Here is a 20,307-nt window from a genome sequence, read left to right as displayed (position 1 = left end):
TATTTTTGTATTTAATTTAGCTATCCCGTCATCTGTCATCTTCCCCCTCTCTTGCCCCTCCCACCGCTCATACCTGTGCCGGCCACGCCTCTATGCATGTCGAGAGGCCAATGGTGGAACATATCTTGTGTATGTACATCTCCTTCCTCTGATCAAGGGGTAGTTGGAGATGGTTTGACATGGCTCCGTCAAGAAGTAAAGATGTGCACAATTCGCTGTGTGATAAAAGTGCCTCGTACATTTATGAAGTAGTTGGGGGGGTTTGTACTATTACCAGGAAAGGTTTGGATGTATGCTTATGTCTATGTATTTGTTTTGCATTGTCTTTCCATGATATGTTTTTTTTCAGTTTTGTGTTTGTTTTATGTTGTTGCTTGTGGCTCTTTGTTATGTTGTGTGTATGAGGGAGATATGTGGTATTCTCACCCTCATTGGTGTACTGGGGACTCCATAGGTTATATTTTAAGGCTTATTATTATTGGCTCTCTTGATGTTCTGTATTAGAATGTTTACTGTGATGTATAAACCAATGGCTTTTGTCCTCGTTTTTTGTAACAACGTCTACCTTGTGCTTACTAACTTCAATCCACGGTATTTGGATTAATCCTGCCCATGTTTGCATATATTTCAAGACACTTCACATGTGGCTTACTCTTGAAATTCAAGAGTACCTCAGACCTAACTCTAGAGTAGGTAACACTCACAGAATGTTTGCATTATTTATTCTTGCTTGATGTGAACACCTGAGGTGATATACAATATGTTTGGTAGCACTGTCGGACAGTTCACTGGAATGGATGCTATGTATGTGCTTTGTGCATCTAGATTGACGACAATGTCTCTGCCAGGTATAAAGAGAGGGATTACTTCATAATTTCCCTGGTTATTCTGGATGAGAATGTCCAATAATCAAATGTTACCCCCTTGGAAGCAACCATGTTGCTTCCATTACACACAAAACAAAATCCCTGGAGCCTAGTTGGGTTTCTGCCCCCCCCCTCACCCCCCGGGGGCAGAAAGGCCAAAAAAATGGGCCGGTCGGCAGGATACACACATAAAAAAAATCTGCCCCCTGGTAGTGACCCTTGCCCAAGGGGTCGCTCCCATTTTAATTTTCAATAAGTCCCTGGTGTCTATTGGGGTTTTCTGGCCACCCCCTCCGGGGCAGAAAGGCCAAATGAGCATGCTTATCTGCCCCGGGGGGGGGCAGAATACACATTAAAAAAAATATCTCCCCTGGAAGCGACACTTGCCCATGGGGTCGCTTCCATTTTAATTATTTACAAATCCCTGGCTCTATTGAGTTTTTCTGCCCCCCCGGGCCAGAAACGCCAAAAAATGCAGGCGATCTGTCCCCGGGGGGGGGGGGGGGGCAGAAAAGTCTTAAAAAGATTATTGCCCATAAGGAAGAGACCCTTGCCCAAGGGGTCGCTTCCATTTAAATTTTAAAACACTCCCTGGTGTCTAGTGGGGGGGGGGGCAGAAAGGCCAAATAAACATGACAATCTACCCCCGGGGGGGGCAGAATACACTTAAAAAGTATATATCTCCCCTGGAAGTGACCCTTGCCCAAGGGGTCGCTTCCATTTGAAATATTTAAAAATCCCTGGCTCTAGTGGGCTTTTCTTCCCCCCCCCCCCCCCCAGTCCAGAAACACCAAAACGTTAGGGAGATCTGTTCTCGGGGGCAGAAAAGTCTTTAAATAATTTTGCCCCCTAAGGAAGTGACCCTTGCCCAAGGGGTCGCTTCCTTTAAATAAAAAAAACATCCCTGGTGTCTAGTTGGGGCATTCCTGCAGCACGATCACGACGCTGTGTGCGATCGTGCAGCAGGAATGCCCTGCATCGAGACATCAGGGGAGAGGAAAAACTCTTTCCTCTCTCCTGTAACACAAATCACCCCCCCCCCCGCCCCACTGGAGCAGCAAACACTCACCCTTCCTCCCTGGACGCCTGAAAGCAAATGGCTTCCAGCAAGTCCGGGGCTTCCTGATGATGTTGGCGCGCGCTGTCCGTGCTGATGTCATGGGATTGCCCAGGGGGGGGGTGTCGGAGGTGGCAGCGGAAACTCTTCCGCTGCCATCCCCCTCTGTGGGGGCTAGATCGGCTGCCCAAGGAGGGAGCGCCAGCGCTTCCCCCATGGGTGGGTGCCATGACGGAGCGGTTCCGTCATGAGAACACGCTGACCGTGGCTCATGACGGAACCGCTCCGTCATGAACATTCAAAGAGTTACGGATGGGTGTCAGTGGTTAGTCCTACACGCTCTGCACTCGTATGATCACTCGTAAGTTAACCCTAAGTGTACTGCATAACAGAATATGAATAAACTTGCAGTTTTTCCCACAAAAAAAGTCATGTGGTCTATTTTGTTGATGATGCAACTGTAGTTTGTCACAAATGTATGTGTGTAGATAGGTCAGAGGACAGAAGGGCTAAGGCTGGAAACGCTAAGTGGCTCACCATCATCTTGTTTGATGGCAAAAAAAGAATCCATAATTCAGCTGCAGTGAGACCCTCGCACATCTGGGCCCGCGGTCACTGCACGTGCTGCTTATTGATAGGTACGCCTCTGCGTCCTTTCTCCACTTCTTCTGTTAGTCCAGTGAAAGGTTTCAATTTAGAAACCAGACACATTTCTTGCTCTGGCCGTCACATTCACATTCTCAACAGACTGGAAAAACCTAAAAGAGTCTGTGGTGGAAGCTGCGCTCTGTCAGCTGTGCCCTGTATTTACATCCACAGCTGTCACTGGAATGGTGTAATCTGCTGAGTGCAGCTTTCCTAAGGGCTTCCCCATGAACGGCAAGTTCCATTCCTTCCAAGAAGAAGGGGGTGCTGCACAGCTGTGCAGTCGGTTCTGGTCTACTCAGGGTCCCTTCATAACCGTTCTTTATTAAAAAAAATAGATAAAAAACACTGTGGCCCATGGTCTATGTGAAGCATTCGTGACTGACTGAGCCCTTGTGTTGACTCTCGGGAGAGATTAGTTGATTTAGGTGAACCAGAGTGGGGGACTGCACCCCTTCCCTGAATCGCCGGTATTCCAGCACTACAGACGCTTTAAAGGTTCATTCCGTTACAGTTCACTTTTAAAGCCCTTTGATTTTCTGGAACATTCACTCATAATATGCTTTCACGATTCAAACCTATCGGTGTTACGTACATTACTTTATATTTATACAAAACACGCGGATTGAACAGAGCCCTGCGATTAAAATTAACTTTCCTCTCTTCATGGATGCGTTTGTATTTGAGGGTTTTCTTGCAGGACAGAACATCTATCGAAAGCCCCTGGCTGTACCAGGGCTTTGAAATGGGATGCGCTGTAAGCACGCGGCCTGTCCGGGTCTTGGCTGCTACCCGTGTCAGTGAAGCAGCGCCGCTCCGCCGCTCCCTGCTCCGCTTCAATCGGTTAATTCCTTTACTACGGCGATCGCTGCGGCTCGCAGTATACAGCTCACCATCACCCGGTAAAACAGCGGGCATCCGCTTATCACACGCCGGGGCTCCGCTTAATGGTCTGCCTAATCCACCGGATCACGTCTGCCCCCCATCCCCTAGGTAAGTTCGCCCGCTTTGAATGAATGACTCGCTCGCCGCTGTCACCGGGAACTCCTTCCCGGCGTCAGATCAGGACAAAGGTAGCACGTAGCACCTCACGCAGGAACGTGGTCGGCTGCGCGCTCCTCGGACAGACCTGTGATGCCCAAACAGGAGAACGAATTGCATTTTTTGGACTACTGCTTTTACACGGGGTGCTCCGGTGCGTTCCGGTGCCGAGTCTACACTACACCACACCATTGTTAGGGTGAGCTCAGCTTTCACGCATGTCACGTGTTTCCAGAGGTGGCTTTAAGGCGCGATGGAGCAGCAGAAAATGTTCGAATAACCATTAGCTTGTATTATTATGGCAAAACGGAGAGAGAGCACACTGCCTCTTAAAGTGCTTTGTGCTAAAAACATCTCGCGCTTATCATGTCAGTCGGGGCATGTCGCGAACAGCTGCCGATGACCAGACTGTGGCCTTTGCTGATGCCACAGCGCTGATAGTGCGGCAAATATAGGTCAAAGAACGCGAAAACTCATTCCTAAGAGGCGTGCTATTCAAAGCCTATTGGATGGCATTGTCACATGCACATGAACAGTAAACATGTAACGTGTCTATCAGTACATGAACACATACTATAGTACTTCACCAGCACACAAGAGCTGTGATCAGAACACTTATAACCCTACTCATGAATGGACCGCAGCCTTTCTCGTGATCACAAACGGCAGGCATTATCCTGCGGGCGCACACCTCACTGATAGTAACCTCTAACCCCATGTGTACACGAACTTAGGTCACAATTCTTCGTGTGAATAGCACACCTTATATCTGGTGCAACATACAGGAAGACAGACCACAGTCTTGCCAATGCACCTGAGCACACATTGTATATTGCTAGAGTGAACCTGGACTCATAGTTAGAGCACAGTGTAACACTGCAGTGTACAGGACCACAACTCCCAATCTACAGAAATCTCCCATCGTCATTATCATGTACATTACCACCCAAAACGAGCCTTCATTTGTACAGAAGTGAAGATCATAAGCCATTTCCCATGTATATAAACAGCATAACCAACCGCATGCGCATGGACATAGAATAAAATAGATCTGTGTATATGAACACGGCACATAACCTTTACATGCAAATGAGCACCGGCCATAACCTTTCCCATATGCGTGTAAAGCATTTTAGGCTGCCCGCCATTGGGTATGACCCTTCACCTGTTCAAATGGCCGCCAGAAGGGGGCACACGAGGCATTTCAATTGACCAGAGCTCTTGCTTGAAAAAGGTCAGTTGGAGCGTAATGTTAAAATACCAGTATATATATGCTTTTTCTCAATAAAAGTCTGTGAAAATCAATAATATGACTGAAACTTGTTACTTACAGCAAACTTTTTATCCAATGAGCAGATAGCAGGCTCCTCTCTCACAGAAAAAGCAAGAGGTCCTTGAGGAGAAAATATATTTCCTAAACACAAAACTAGGCTCATTATTCTCCTAAACCCTGCTTCTACTTTCTAGATTCAAAAACGAGTTTGCACTTCTTGGAAATGTGCAAATGGACACTCTGAATAATATGGCTTCTGGGCCTACTTAAAGCATGAAAATTAGCAAGCAGAGTCAAAGTTACTGGAAGCTCCAATAAAGTATGAAATGAAATCCATATTCTGTTATAAAACATTGGTACGTTCTTGATCATATATGTAAAACAACAATATTGTACTGTATAGAAATATATGAATATGGTGTAAACGGGTTTAGGTTTTCACAATGGCTATAACTCTAGACAGCTTTGGATATCAATGCTGTTTGCTTGTTCCTTGGTGGATATTTTTAAATTTGGTGTTAGCCAAGACCATTGGATTTTAAATAAGATTACATATAGAATATACTGATTTACAGGGGAATCAAGCCAGCCCACGTCATCCATTGGTCTGTTGTTGTGTCATTCATGTTTTTCTTCCACCTACTGCAGCATACAACATGGGGCAATGGGTAGGCTAAATTCAGCCATTGGCTAACTTTACTGTAAGTGACAGCCTTCTGCCCTTTTAAATGAGCTAATCTGCTAGAGACGAAAATGTGTGTTTTTGAAACCAAATTTGTTTTCATTTTGATGATGTCACACCAGTTCTTCCAACAATAAAGTTGTTTTTAAATCACAAAATCAAAGAAGCATTGACAAAACCCAAAAGCTGGAAAGCCTACACTAGACCTATTGGCTTTGCCAATGAAAATATTTTTATTTTTGTCAATTTGCTTTTATTTTGATGAGAGTTTTGCAGCTGCTCCAAAAATAAAGTTGTACCAAATAAAAAATGACAACACAAGCATTAACGAAGCCAAAAGGCTAGCAGCCAACATGGGACCTATTGACTTTGTCAAGGCTTGTTTTAGCTTAGAAACAGCTTATTGTTCTGAGTGAGGTCTGCATGAAAGTTTTCACCTGCCCCCCTCCTCAAAACATCTGACTTGCTTAACATGTTAGATGAAGTTTAGCAGTGATTATGGTAGACAAAACGCCTCCTATTGAATAGCTCGTTCCTTACAACCTGACATTCCTTCCTTGAGTGAAAACATCCGACTGCAGAGAATCAGTGCCAAAGAAGTTAAATATGAATGGCAAAGTCAAAAACTCTTTACCCTTCTTTGAGTTTTCTTACTCCATTCAATTCAAGTGTGATGGACACATTTTTACATAGAGCATACATAGCGACAGCTCCCTTTTTGCCCCTATTGACATATGGCTCTGACTTTGTATTGACAGATCTAAGAAATGAAATTGTTTCTAAGTTCTTGAGTGGTGAGCCTTTCCCAATAGAGACACTACACCCCACACACATGAAAACAGCAGTCAATGTTTTTGGGACTTACAGTTCCACAAACCAGATTAAACTTTTCAAACTGCCCACTTTATGATTTCGTCCGAACAGAAAAACAGACTAGTGATTTCCAGTGTCTCTTTTACCTCTTATACACAGGTAAGAATATGACATAAAACAGGCATGGTGCAGTGGCGGCTGGTGACATTTGAAAGTGGTGAGTCGTAAAACAATTGTTGTACAGCACTGAAGCGAGCGAGCGTAGCGAGTGAGCACAAACCACCTACAGGGTGTTTGGGGGGTTCTCCCCCAAGAAAACTGAAAACAGTGGGCAAATGGTGCGTTTTCAAGCAAATTTGACACCGTACCTGTACATGTAGTAATATCCCCTGTTTTTGTGTGCTCCTGTCAACACTTGTTGGGCCAGGCACTGTATCTGTGTGCTCATGTCAAAACTAGCTGGGATAGGCACTGTACCTGTGTGCTCCTATCAACATTGCTGGGCTCGGCACTGTGTCTGTGTGCTCCTGTCAACTTGTGCTCGTCTAGGCACTGTATCTGTGTGCTCGCCAACACTAGCTGGGATATGACCTGCTCCTAAATGCTGGGTGCAGTGCATGCCCTAGTACTCCTGTCTTTTGGTGCTCAGACCAACACATACCGGATTGTCCATGGCTCCTGGGTGCTCAGGTCAGCACATGATGCCTTTGACCTCAGTGCACGCAGAAGAATTTCCTCTGCTAGCTTCTGCTGAGGTCATCTCCACGGGAACCCCATTAAGCCCTGGACTGGTGTTTCCTTTGACACGTTTCTCTGCAGAGTTTAGGTGCTCTTAAGCAGGCTTGCGGTGTCCCCCGTGTTCTGATGATTTAATGGCACCATAAAAGCAGTCTGTTTACGGGGGTCTAATGCATGTTTACCTTGCCGGTGACCATTGCCACGCATCACTGTCACTAGCTGTGCAGCAAAGACAAGCGCAGAGTGTGGCGAAGCTGTCGTGGCGCTACATGCAGACTCCGAGGTTTTTATGAACCGCTGTGTACATTCTCTTTAGTGTGCAGATGGATTATATTTCTGGTTCCCCTGGAAAGTACCCAAAGAATCATTGTGAAACGTGCATAGCTATTGCTCAGGTACGAGAACCCAGTGGAATGTGGTCACTCATTCGAGAAATAACTTGACCACAAGCTGGAAGCCTTGTACCAGCTCTTTCGAAGTAGAAGTATTTTGAGTACGCCTCTGCTCCTGGGCCGGGGTCCCGCGTTGGTGCGTTCTGACAGGAACAGCCGCGTCACAGGCAGTGGCAACCCCTCAGCCAATACTGACACTGCTCCAGGAGCACCAGGATTGGCTTAGCAGGGATACTCGCTGCCCGCCCGACCATTAGGAGACCGAGGGTTGCGGCGTTGATCAACCCTCACTCTCCTAAAGCGCAGCCGCCAGGCAGAGCAAACAAGTGCGCATGACTGGGCTGGTCGGAAAAATTCTCCTACCTAAACCCAACATGCGCACTTGTGCTGCTGCCTGCTGTGCGCTCCGCGCCACCCTCTGGTCTGACAATGCATGTCAGTCAGCATGAAGCTGGACCGCCCACCCCTTCAGACACTGAAGGGGTGGGCGGTCCGGCATCATGCTGACTGACATGCATTGTCAGTTCATTTCAGACAGAGCCCGGGCGCGGCTTGTGGGTCAACGCCCCTGCGCCCTAATTGATGCACTGCCACTGGCTTGGTGCTTTCAGATTCCTTTAAATGCCTTCATATCCTCTGTTCGCCTGAATGCCTCAGCTAATGTGCCCATCAGCATGACGAGTACCCTGCTATCTCTAAGGACAGTGACATTTTAATTAATTGGCAAAGTGATCAATTTCCTAGGGCCCCCCACCTTCCAAGGGGCCGCCAAGGAAAGTGACATTTCTTTCTATTGCACCTCTGTTTATTTTTCTATCTCTGCCTCTTTTCATCTTCCTGCTTTCTCCCTACATATACACCTAACTCAGTTGCTCTTCCTCATTAGTGTCATCTTAAGAATGTTTGACCCTCAGGCAACACATATTTCAATTACTGTTGTGTGACCCTGTTTCTGAAAGTGCAACTGTAATTCGCTATTTTGGTACTATTTAGGCTTGAATTTGTGGGAAATTAAGAATAACATTCAAGGTTGTTGCAAACAGGCCCCCCCCCAAGATTTATCAAACCCGGAAACACCAAAATCCTTAAAATGACGTGGTCTCGGGATACCTAACGAAGCTGGAATCCCTAACTCTTGTAGCCATGTAGGAACTGAGGACTCAGGGAATATTTAGCTCTACTGCTTCTTCATCGAGGTTGCCAAGAATGGTGTCTGTGTTAAAACTGCTGCTCTAGGGATTGCGAGCCCAGCAGGCATTTACTATTACAAATCTCTTCTCCAATTGATGCAGTTGTTAAGTTTTCAGTGCACCACCAATAGCGCGTCGCAATGCTGACTTTGACTGCAATGTAACAGACCAGATCCTGGAAGATTTGGCTTAGGGTTATCAAGAGCCATGCACAGTACTTAGCACCTCAAAAACAGACTTTACTACCTGTACACAGATCAAGATAGAGTTAAAACACCAATATTATTCAAAAAGACCTATAGCCTTCGTGGTCTTTCCAAGGACTGCATCCTATTTGGATCGTTTTCACCTTTGCCGTACCTTACCACAGCAAGATCCCAAGACATGGGAACTCTATTAAGCCCGTGCCTCTGATCATCATCGGAATTTGAAAAAGTCTGAAAACTCAAACTCTGCAAACAAAAATGGACTAAGGAAACTAAGTAGCTCATTTAATAATTCTGTGTCCACCGCACACCATCGAGTGACCCCTTTTACGAGTGCAGCTCTTTACTGTACTAGAAAGCTCTTAAGTATAGTGATCAGATCACCTTTTTGCCATCTCATGGCACCCACTGGACACAACCGCAAGTCATTTCCACTGGCGAAACCCGAGCTTCATAAAAATGTAATGAGTCGAGGGTATTCATGGATGGTGAATCCCAAGACTGATCTTGGTCTTGGGTGACCTAACTGTGGTACAGGATTGACTGGCAATACTTCACCATTTTCCTTACCTTTAAATTCACCACAATTGATCTATATGTTACTTGTTGTCCCAGCTGACTTCACTGAAAACAGTAAAAGCACATTTTCTCCAGTTCTCCTTCATTGTTGTTCTCTAAACCTTTTGTGTTTTTCAGTTTTTATGAACTAGTATTGGATCTCACATTTTTTGTTCTTTGCTATGTTTGAGTTGTTGAATGTTTCCCATCTCCTTACTGCTCCTCCTGGTATAACATTGGAGTTCAGTACACACAACCTAAGGATGAGTGAGGGAGGGATACTTTAGAAAAACCCGCGAGTGCCTCTATAGAGCCAACCGACCTTCATGCTGTGAAGCTAGTATGCATAGAAAAGTATTTTCCACTCTCTTCCTCTATTCTGCAACAGGGATTTCTTACAAGAGTAACCCATGTGCGCATTAACGGCATACACCCCTTCTCTCTCAAACAAAGCTTGTTCACTCACATTGGATAACCATAGTTTCCATTACTCCCCACATCTGCACATGCCAGTATACAATCACCCACTGGTATGTACCCCAGTCACATTTGCTCTACAGTTGCATATATATATATATCTAGCATGAAATGAATCAACTTTGTGATCACAATTTCATAATAAAGTGCTCTTTCTGTGGTGATGTCTGCCATAAACAGTGCGTTGGTGGACTCCAATAGAAATGCAAAACTGTAATGATACTACAACCTTCCTCGTGGAAAATTGCTAGGGCATGTCAAGGATCCAGTCAAACAGCAAAGAAGAAAGAGCAAAAAAAGTCATTGTTGATCAAAGGGGATAGATTGAGACAGTGTCAAAGCCCCCCCCCCCTCAACGTTGCCCCTCTCATCCTTCTCTTCAAACTCCTCATACGAGGTAGGTTGCTAATTACTATGATCACAGCTTGCTGTCTGACCACAGCAAAGCAAGCGCCCTCTTGTACCCAAAGAGCTGAGATCATTCAGGAAAAGGGATATGAAAAGAAAAATGTGTCTGTGCATATGTGTCTTGTGCATAACATGTGTTTGTATTTCACATTTATGTGTATTATTTGCATGAAAAAGATTAAAACAATGAATTCCATGTCCAGCTACTTCCATCATTGCACTACTACATTTAAAATGAGTGTATGCAACAGTGTCTGTCGATTGTTTTGTTTTGTAGAACAGAATATTGAGTTTTGAAATTCAAAAATATGAATTGAACTGCACACAATTTCTCTATTGTGGCCAGCGTGTTCCTGGATTGAAGTGTCTGTATCCCTTAGGAAATAGTTTCCATAGCAATTAAAATAGAATAATGGTAGAGATAATTACATTATAATTGAATTATGTTATGTAACTGACCTTTCTCTAGTGCACGGTCTACCATTACTTTGCTGTTGTATTACTGTTAGTTGTTTGTGTGCTCGCCATGCTACTAGTTCCTTACCATCACACCCCGGAGTCTACTGATTATGTATGTAGGGTGATATTGTCAATGTGCACTTCTTTGTGTTGTGACCTACGCATGTTTTGTTGATTGGTGGATTACTATTAAACGGATAATTCTGTTATATAGTTTGGAGGTGGTTTTAAAGCCTTGGCACCGTGTGTTTACGGTATTGATGTCAAAGAAAATGTGGTAAGAGGATTTTCCCAATTGTTTATGACATTCTTAGACCAATATTATGATTCATGCTTGGTGGCTGGAGATAATTTGACTTGGATATTGCTATCTACAGCATGTGACAAAACTTTAATTTATGATAGCTAAGTGTATGCCATATCTGAGCTTCTTGGATGTATGTGGGCTGGTCTGTCTAAAGTGGTCTGCTTTAGGTAACATCTCTTGATGGTGCGTACTATTGAAAATGTTTGACAACAAGCTATATAGTCAGTCTGTGTTGGATGAGTGTGAACTGTACTGTCTAAAGAAAAACGTTTTTATAACCTTCCTGAAAGACAGACGATCTTGAATGGTCCTCAGCTGTGCAGGTGGCTTTTACTACTATTTTGTACGGACCACAAAGAACAATCGACAGCGAGAATGAGCGCCCTTAAAGTGTGAAACTAGAGCAAAGACGGACAATTTGGAACAGAGTGCTCTCATGGTAACATTAGTGGTCTTAACCCCTATTATATTAGAATTCTTTTTTGGCAAAATGCCAGATGAAAGATATATAGGCACTTAAATATAATACATTTCCTCACTGAAAGCCAATTGTGTTTGGTCAAAACTAAAGACATCTGAATACATCTATTCAAACCAAGCTGAAATCGAGCTGCCAGATTTTGCACTAAATGATCTTTGGGAACTATATTTTGGTAAAGAGCATTACTTAGTTCAGAGGGCCACCGAGCTGAACCCTAAACCAGACTATGATTACCCAAAATCAAAAGTTCAGACTTGTCAGTGTTAGGTTTTAATATATTTTTGACATTAATAGGGTGATACCTAAGATACAAGATTTAAATTTACTTTTTGATTCCCCTTTTGGATCATTTAGTCTTATTACTAGCCAAGTTTGATCAGAGTAGGTCATGGAAGTAACTCCAAATGATGATGTAATAAGCCTGGCCAGTGGGGCTACTTATATTTGGAATAGAACTGAGCTTAAGGAGGATCCCTGCAGGACTCCTTGTTTCATCAGCTTAAACTCAGACTGGAACTCTGACGTTCTTACTGCCTGACGTCTGTCTGAAATGTAGGGGTGTATCCAATTTAAGGCTAAATCTCTGATGCCACATTCATAGAGTTATTAGAGATGGTTTTCGATGCAGAGGAGAAATCCAAAAAGATTAGAGCTGCTCTGCCATGCAAAACCGACATCCCTCAGATTTTGTCAAACACCACAATCAAGGTCGTTTGTGTGGTGTGCAATAATCTAAAACGTGATTGTGTATGTTTTTCTCCGATAGGTGGTGATTTGTTTGTTGATATGTTTTGCTAAGAATTACATTGATACAGGAAATTGAGATATATTGGGCAATAATAGCTCAGTGTATTCACAGCGGTTGTAGGTTTGTCCAACCAAGTGGCAGTGTCAGTGGCAATAGGGGCATTACGAATACTTGTTAAAAGGTCACTAAAATATTCTGGAGCTTGATGGAAAATTCTTGCAGGCTGTGATCCTAAAGGAGAGTCACATTTGATGGATTTTCAAACAGGTTGTGTAGACTCTGTAGAGAGTTGACCAAAACACGTTATAAACTGATTTGGGAAGGGTTCATCAGACATGGAATTCAGTGGGCCTACAATGTCTGAAACATCATATAAGGTTTGAATTGAGAACACGTTTCCAAAATTTTGTCATAAAAATCTGATACAGAATCAGAGAACATTTGTGATTGAGGAGGTAATCTTCCAAAACCCCTCCTATTCTGGGTCAGATTATGGATGACTAATGAATTGGCAGACTTTAGAGAGTGCGTGAAAGATCTTTTGGCTCTCGATAGAAATCTGAGAACACCTTGGCTGAAACACATCCAAGAAATAACATATCAAATAGGAATGAGTGAGCTATGGACTGCCCCTCATACATTAGTAAAAGGAGATGCTTTAAGAGCAAAACAGTCTTATTAGGAGGCAGTCATACTCCAAATGTGGAAAATGCATCAGACCAAGTCGCTCTCAGGCAAATTCCTGAATCATAAAAGTATGGCTAGGTTTGAATCATATTTGAACAGAATGCATCCACACCAGTTAAGATGTCTGTACGTACAGTATAGGGGTGGGGTTTTGCCTTAGAGATATCACACTTCCAAATGGGCCAATGCAACTTGCCAGACCAATTGTTGTCCAAATTGCCCGAATTTAGTGGAAACAGAGTCCCACTTCATGCTATTCTGTCCCTCATACAGGAAGGTCCAAAAAAATGGTTGGTGGCTGTATGTAACCACAAGAGTGTGAGACACTATGGGGAAGCAGAGAGACTCTTTAAGATAGATACTAGAGAACTTTTAGCTTTCGCGGTCTCTAAGTATCTGTATATTGCTTGGGCATTAAGAAAGAAGGCCATTTGTAAAACCGAATCCTGACAGAGAACTGCCTCATCTTCCCTTTCAGCTAACATGTGATTATGAAATGATGCGCATATTTATCCTGCTAACCTTTTCCTTCCGTATAGCCCCCCATGATAGCTATTTTGCACATCCCCCAGTTATGATTACTTGAATATTTTATGATTGGTTGGAATATGTTAGATCTGGGGGTCTCTAGTTGGCAGGGTAGGTACCACTGTCCAAGTAGGGACCCTTGCTTCTAGTCAGGGAAAGGGGGATACACTGTTAAGATAACCCCTGCTCACCCTCTAGGTAGCTTGGCCTGAGCAGTCTAGGCTATCAAAGGCAATGTGTAAAGTATTTGTACCAACACTCACAGTAACACAGTGAAAACACCACAGATTTACTCTACACCAGTTTTAGAAAAATAAGGTATCTTTACTAAAAACTTCACAAGACCAAATACTAGAGAAAAACCAACATACAATTAAAAAGGTTACTTTAAAGATAGTTCAAGAGTTTGTAGAAAGTACTCCAGGATGTAAAAATCAGTGTCCTGCACAATGCGACTCTCAATGCACAAAATGCGACACTCTCGTGCCCAACAGTACCTGTAGTTGCACTAAGGTTCCCAAAAGCTATAACAATGAAGATGGCAAAGGCGATGCGATATACCTGAGTCCTTGGGGAGGCTGTGCAGCAGCCCTGCTTCACGCAGCAGAGGTGGATGCGCCGGTTCCGATCTGTAGGGGGAGGATGCGATGACTTTGGCTTTTGTTGCGTAGGTTTCTTAGGGGGAAGCTTCACGCACAGGTACGGTGCGACGCTCTTCGATGGGGCGCGATGCGCGGCACGGCGTTGACTTCTGGCACCGCAACCCTCGATGCGCCACGGGACGGGACTCTGCGTCGACGCACGCAGTGACTGGAGACTTTCACGCACCGGCAGTGGTGCGGCCCGCAAACTGGTTCTGCGACGACTTTCGCAGTGTCAGAAATCTTCACGCACCTGGACGATGCTCGACGCCCTCGGCGATGCGGGGACTCCGGGTGCTGCGATGACGCCACGATTAAATTCTTCTCGCCTTCTCGATCTTGGGACTTGCAACCGGATGATGCGACCCTCAAACGGATGATGCGATGGGTACCAGTTACTCTTGTTCACGCTTTCTGCTTTGCAGCTCCCAAACACAGCAAAAAGACCTCCTGGGGCCCCAAGACTAGGCAAGCACTCCAAGGCAGGTCAGAACTCCCTCAGCAGAGTTCCAGGGGAGCTGGTGGTGAAGTCCTTTTGTTCCTGGGACTTCTTAACAGGGAGCCAGCTCTCCTCAGGCCCTTGGAGATCAGAATTTAAAGAAGGGGACACAGCAGAATCCTACCCCTCTCCTTGGCAGCAAAGCAAAACAGCAAGCAGGCAGTCTTCTCCTCTTCAGTTCCTTCCAGCTTTCTCCTTGGCAGAGGTTCCTTCTTAGTTCCACAGTGATCTAAAGTTTAGGTGTCTGGGGTCTTCTTCCTATACCCCTCCAAGTCTGTGTCTCTCTTTGTTTCAGTGGGGGGATTCCCCTGCTCAAACCGGTTCCTGGGTGTGCTCTGCCCTGGAGCACCTGGTTCCTTTCAGAGTGAGTGGCAGGGTCGTTGGACGCTCAGCAGGAGGTGGAGCCTTCTTTGTGGTGGCAGAGGCAGAGTCCTCAGCCTGACCAGCAAGGGGTGGAGCCGGCATTGTGCTGGCAGAGGCAGCCCTACTCAAACCCAGGGGCTACTCCTCCCACCCATGTAGAGCAGATCTCCCTATTCACCCTGCTGCTGACTCATCCAGGCTCCTGGAGCCACCTAGCCCATCACATGACACCAGTCAGCCAATCTGCACACAGGCACACAGGAAGATTAAACAGGAAAATAGCTACTTTCTAAAAAGTGCTATTCTCACACAGTGAATTTAAAAACCATCTTTCCAAAAAGATGTATAATTAAATTCTGAACACAAAGATACCAAACTTGGATTTTCTATCTTGCCTTTAGGGGAAGATAGGCATTTAAACAGCCTCCCCCATTCTGTCCTATGGGCAAGATAGCCTCTCACCAGTGAAAAACGACAATGGCTGTAATTCACTACCAGGGCATGTTACACACCTCAGTACATGCCCTACCTTTCAGATACACTGCACCCAGCCCAGGGGGGTACCTAGAGCCACCATAGGGATGCCTTACATATACAGAAAGGGAATGATAAGGCCTGGTCAGTGGTTGCACTGGCCAGGTCGACATGGCAGTCCTGGACTGCACATAGGCACTGCAAGCAGGCCTAAGACATCATTTTAGCGCTACTCCTGTGGGTGTCACAATCAGTGCTGCAGCCCACTAGTAGCATTTGTACTACCAGCCCTGGCACTCTCAGTGCACTTTACTAGGGCCTTGCAGGTAGAACAAATATGCCAAACATGTATAGTCAATTACATCACAATTTCCCTAGGGAGCACCTGCACCTTGACACTGATCAGCAGTGGCATAGTGCCCAAAGCATCTATACCAGTAAAAACGACATCCAGCATAGCATCAAAAATACAGGGGGTAGAGGCAAAAAGTCAGGGGTAACCACGCCAAAAGATGCCAGGTCTAACACGTGTCCCCTCCAGCTGAAATGTGGGGAGAACTACCCACCCTCTTGGGATTTCTCATCACTAAGGCCGAAAAACCTGGACAGACCGTCAGCGTTGGCGTGGTCTGTACCGGGACGGTGTTCCACCGTGAAGTCCATCCCCTGTAGGGAAATGGACCACCTCAACAGCTTAGGATTCTCACCCCTCATCTGCATCAACCATCTAAGGGGCCTGTGGTCTGTCTGAACCCGGATGTGAGTCCTAAACAAGTAGGGTCTCAGCTTCTTCAGAGCCCAGACCACAGCAAAAGCTTCCCTCTCAATAGCACTCCACTTCTGTTCCCTGGGATGTAGCCTCCTGCTAAGGAAAGCTACAGGTTGGTCCAAGTCCTCATCATTTAGTTGTGAGAGCACTGCTCCCACTCCATGCTCAGACGCGTCTGTCTGCACTATGAATTCCTTGGAGAACTCAGGCACCTTGAGTACAGGTGCTGTACACATGGCCTCCTTCAGGGCATCAAAAGCTTCTTGGCAAGCACTGGTCCAAATCACTCTCTTGGGTAACTTCTTGGAAGCTAGTTCTGTCAAGGGAGCAACAATGGTGCCATACCCCTTGACAAAACGGCGATAGTACCCGGTGAGTCCTAAGAAGGCTCTCTCCTCTGTCTGGGTCCTGGGGGGTTCCCAAGCCCGGATGGTATCTATCTTGCCTTGTAGGGGCGCCACCTGGCCGCTTCCTACCGGGTGTCCCAAATACACCACTGAACCCTGCCCTATCTGGCACTTACTGGCCTTGATAGTGAGGCCTGCACTGTGCAGAGCCTTCAACACTGCGCAGAGGTGTTGCAAGTGTTCTTCCCAAGTGGAGCTGAACACAGCAATGTCATCCAGATATGCGGCGCTGAATTGCTCCAGCCCGGACAGTACCTGGTTGACCAGTCTCTGGAATGTGGCAGGGGCGTTCTTCAACCCAAAGGGCATGACACAGAACTGGAATTGCCCCTCTGGCGTTGAAAACGCAGACCTCTCTTTTGCCCCATCAGTTAAGGCAATATGCCAGTACCCAGAAGTTAAATCAAACGTACTGAGGTAGTTGGCGGCTCCCAACCGATCCACAAGCTCATCAGCTCTGGGGATGGGGTGTGCGTCAGTCTTCGTGACCGCATTGAGCCCACGGTAGTCCACACAAAACCTAAGTTCTGCAGTGGCACCTGGCGCAGCAGTTTTTGGTACAAGTACCACTGGGCTAGCCCAGGGGCTGCTGGAGGGCTCAATCACCCCTAGTTCCAACATCTTAGAAACCTCCTTCTTGATGCTGGCCCTGACCTTGTCAGCCACCCGGTAAAACTTTTGTTTTACAGGCATGCTATCTCCAGTGTCCACATCATGGACACACCAGTTGGTGATACCGGGGTCAGGGAGAACAGAGATGCAAACTGACCCAACACATGGCGACAGTCCCTCTTCTGTTCTGGGGTCAGGGTGGGCGAGAGGACCACTCCATCCACTGACCCATCTTGCTCCTTAGCTTCCAGGAGGTCAGGAAGAGGATTGCTATCCTCCTCCATCCCTGCATCTGTAGCAAGTAGCATTGTTACTTCAGACCTCTCAAAATGGGGTTTGAGGCGGTTCACATGTAGGACCCTCATGGGGTTCCTGGGAGACCGCAAGTTGACCAAGTAGGTCACTTCACTCTTGCACTCCACCACCTCATATGGCCCAGTCCACTTGTCTTGGAGCGCGCAAGGTTCCACTGGTGCCATCACCCACACCATTTGCCCAGGTTGAAACTCCACCAGAGTGGTATGCTGGTCATACCATCTCTTCATCTCATCCTGGCTGGCTTCCAGGTTCGCCTGAGCGAGTGTCCTGAAGCGCTGTGTCTGGTTGCGGATGGCCAGCACATAGCTGAACACATCCTGGGGGGTTTTCCCAGGGGATTTCTCCCAACCCTCCTTCACCAGACTGAGAGGTCCTCTAACAGGGTGCCCGTACAAAAGCTCAAAGGGACTGAACCCTAGAGACTGTTGTGGTACCTCCCTGTAGGCAAATAATAGGCATGGCAAAAAGACGTCCCATTTCCGTCTCATGGGCTCTGTCGGCCCCATGATCATGCCCTTCAGGGTCCGGTTGAACCTTTCAACCAACCCATTTCCTTGAGGGTGGTAAGGAGTGGTGAACTTCTAAGTTACCCCACACTCCTCCCACAGAGACTTCATATACCTGGAGATGAAGTTGGTACCCCGGTCAGATACCACCTCTCTGGGGAAACCCACACAGGAAAAGATCCCCATCAACGCACGGCCCACCACCAGGGCTGTGGTTATCCTGAGAGGGATAGCCTCCGGGTACCGGGTGGCATGATCCACCAGGACTAGGATGAACCTGTTGCCCAAGGTTTTCCTGGGGTCCAGTGGCCCCACAATATCTATCCCCACTCGCTCGAAAGGGGTGCTCACTACAGGAAAGGCTGGAGAGGGCCTTTGCACTTCCCTCCAGCCTTGCCACTTGCCTGGCAAGTCTGGCATGATCTACAAAAGGAACCGACGTCCGTCTTCATCCCGGGCCAGTAAAAGTGGGTGGCAAGCCTTTGTCGGGTCTTGTCCTGCCCGAGATGTCCTGCAAGAGGCACGTCGTGAGCAAGACCCAGTAGGAAGTCTCTGAACCCTGCGGGTACCACCAGGGTACGTGATCCACTGGGCTCAGCAAACCTAGGCTCACTGTACAACGAGTCATTCTCCCAGTAGAGAAAGAAGTTCTTTGGATCAGCACCTGCTGCCTGGTCTGCAGCCTGGTGCCGCAGACCTTCAAGAGTAGGGCATGTCTTCTGCACCTGGCAGAACTCCTCTCTGGAGGGACCACCCTCTTGCTGCCAATGGGTCAGCTCAGGTATGTCTCCCAGCTCAGGCACCTGTTCCCCTGTCGGCTCCAGGGCATCCCCCTCAGGGTCTGCTCCTTCCTGGACCGTGGGAACAACAGGGGTGGACGCACCACGCCCCTTGCCCTTCCTCTTTCTGGCAGGGACCTGGGCCACTGTTTCAGGCTCCAGGTCTGCTTCACAACCCTGTCTGGCTGCCATGGACCGAGTGGTCACACAGACCCACTCAGGCAAACCCAACATCTCCAAATGAGCCTGGCGTTCCACCTCCTTCCATGGGGAACTCTCCAGGTCATTACCTAGCAGACAGTCTACTGGCATGGATTGACTCACAACAACTCTTAGAGGCCCTGAGACCCCCCCCACCGCTCAAAGGGAACATGTGCCACCTTGCAAAGGCGCACAGAGTTGTCAGCTGACACTACAGGGTGAAGTACATCGGGAATGATCAGATCCTCAGGGACCCACTGACACCTGACCGAAGTCACACTGGCTCCAGTGTCCCTGAGAGCCTCCACCCTCTTCCCATTGATGGTCACCCACTGCCTGTACTTCTTAGTGTTATCAGGGACAGGGGTTTCCCGGACCATCTCTGTGTCTCCTAAAGAGACAAGGGACATAACTGCTAATCCCTCCAAATCACTAGAAATTAAATCCCACCAAAAGCTACACTAGCTATACCCGGTGTTGGAGCACCAGAGGGTGCCTGGGATTTCTTGGGACACACAGGGGATTTGTGACCCAATTCCTGACAGTGATAACACTTAATGGGGCCCCTGTTATCCGACCTGCCCTTAGGGGGCCAGGTTGTTTTGGGTTTTGACTTGGGGGCTGGGACTGGTTACCCTGGGAACTGTTTTGGGGCCCTTGTGAGAACTCCTTTTGGTTACCCTTGTCCCCCCACTCTTCTGCTGGGGACCCTGCCCACCTTTGGCTGTGGTACCCACAAAACCCCTATGGACCCTGGTACTGACCCAGCGGTTCGCCTCTTGTGCAAGCTCAAGGGGATCAGTAAGCTTGCGGTCTAAAAGATGCTGGCGCAGCTCTGGAACACATATACTACTCAAGTGCTCCCAAATGATCAAATTCAACAACCCCTTATAATCATTCACCTTGCTGCCCTTTATCCAACCTTCCAGTGCACGTGAGAACAGATTTACCCATTCCACCCAAGTCTGGGACCCCTCCCTCCTGGAGTTCCTGAAGTGTACCCTGTACTGTTCTGGGGTTAACCCAAACTTAAGGCATAAGGCCTCCTTCATATGGGGATAGGTCAGGTTACCGGCTGCTTCCAAGGGCTCTAGAGCACTCCTCCCTGAGGCCTAAAAATGCTTCCACAGACCTGCACCCCAATTTTCTTCAGGCACTCTATGCATCTTACAAGAAATCTCT

The 20,307-nt window shown here is 46.9% G+C and overlaps 1 protein-coding gene across 1 annotated transcript in view; it reads left to right on the top strand.

The window, feature by feature from the left end:
- The first annotated feature begins 3,452 nt into the window (after positions 1-3,452).
- ABCC9 (ATP binding cassette subfamily C member 9) overlaps positions 3,453-20,307 on the top strand; it is a 947,014-nt gene continuing 930,159 nt past the window's right edge. Inside the window, exon 1 of the mRNA XM_085652729.1 lies at positions 3,453-3,561. The gene's annotated coding sequence lies outside the window, so the exon portion shown is untranslated. The remainder of the gene's footprint in view (positions 3,562-20,307) is intronic.

This window comes from Triturus cristatus, chromosome 4_1 (assembly GCF_964204655.1).
Source record: "Triturus cristatus chromosome 4_1, aTriCri1.1, whole genome shotgun sequence".
NCBI lineage: Eukaryota > Metazoa > Chordata > Amphibia > Caudata > Salamandridae > Triturus > Triturus cristatus.
The sequence above is the reverse complement of the archived record's forward strand: the minus strand, read 5'-3'. Positions and strand labels throughout refer to the sequence as shown.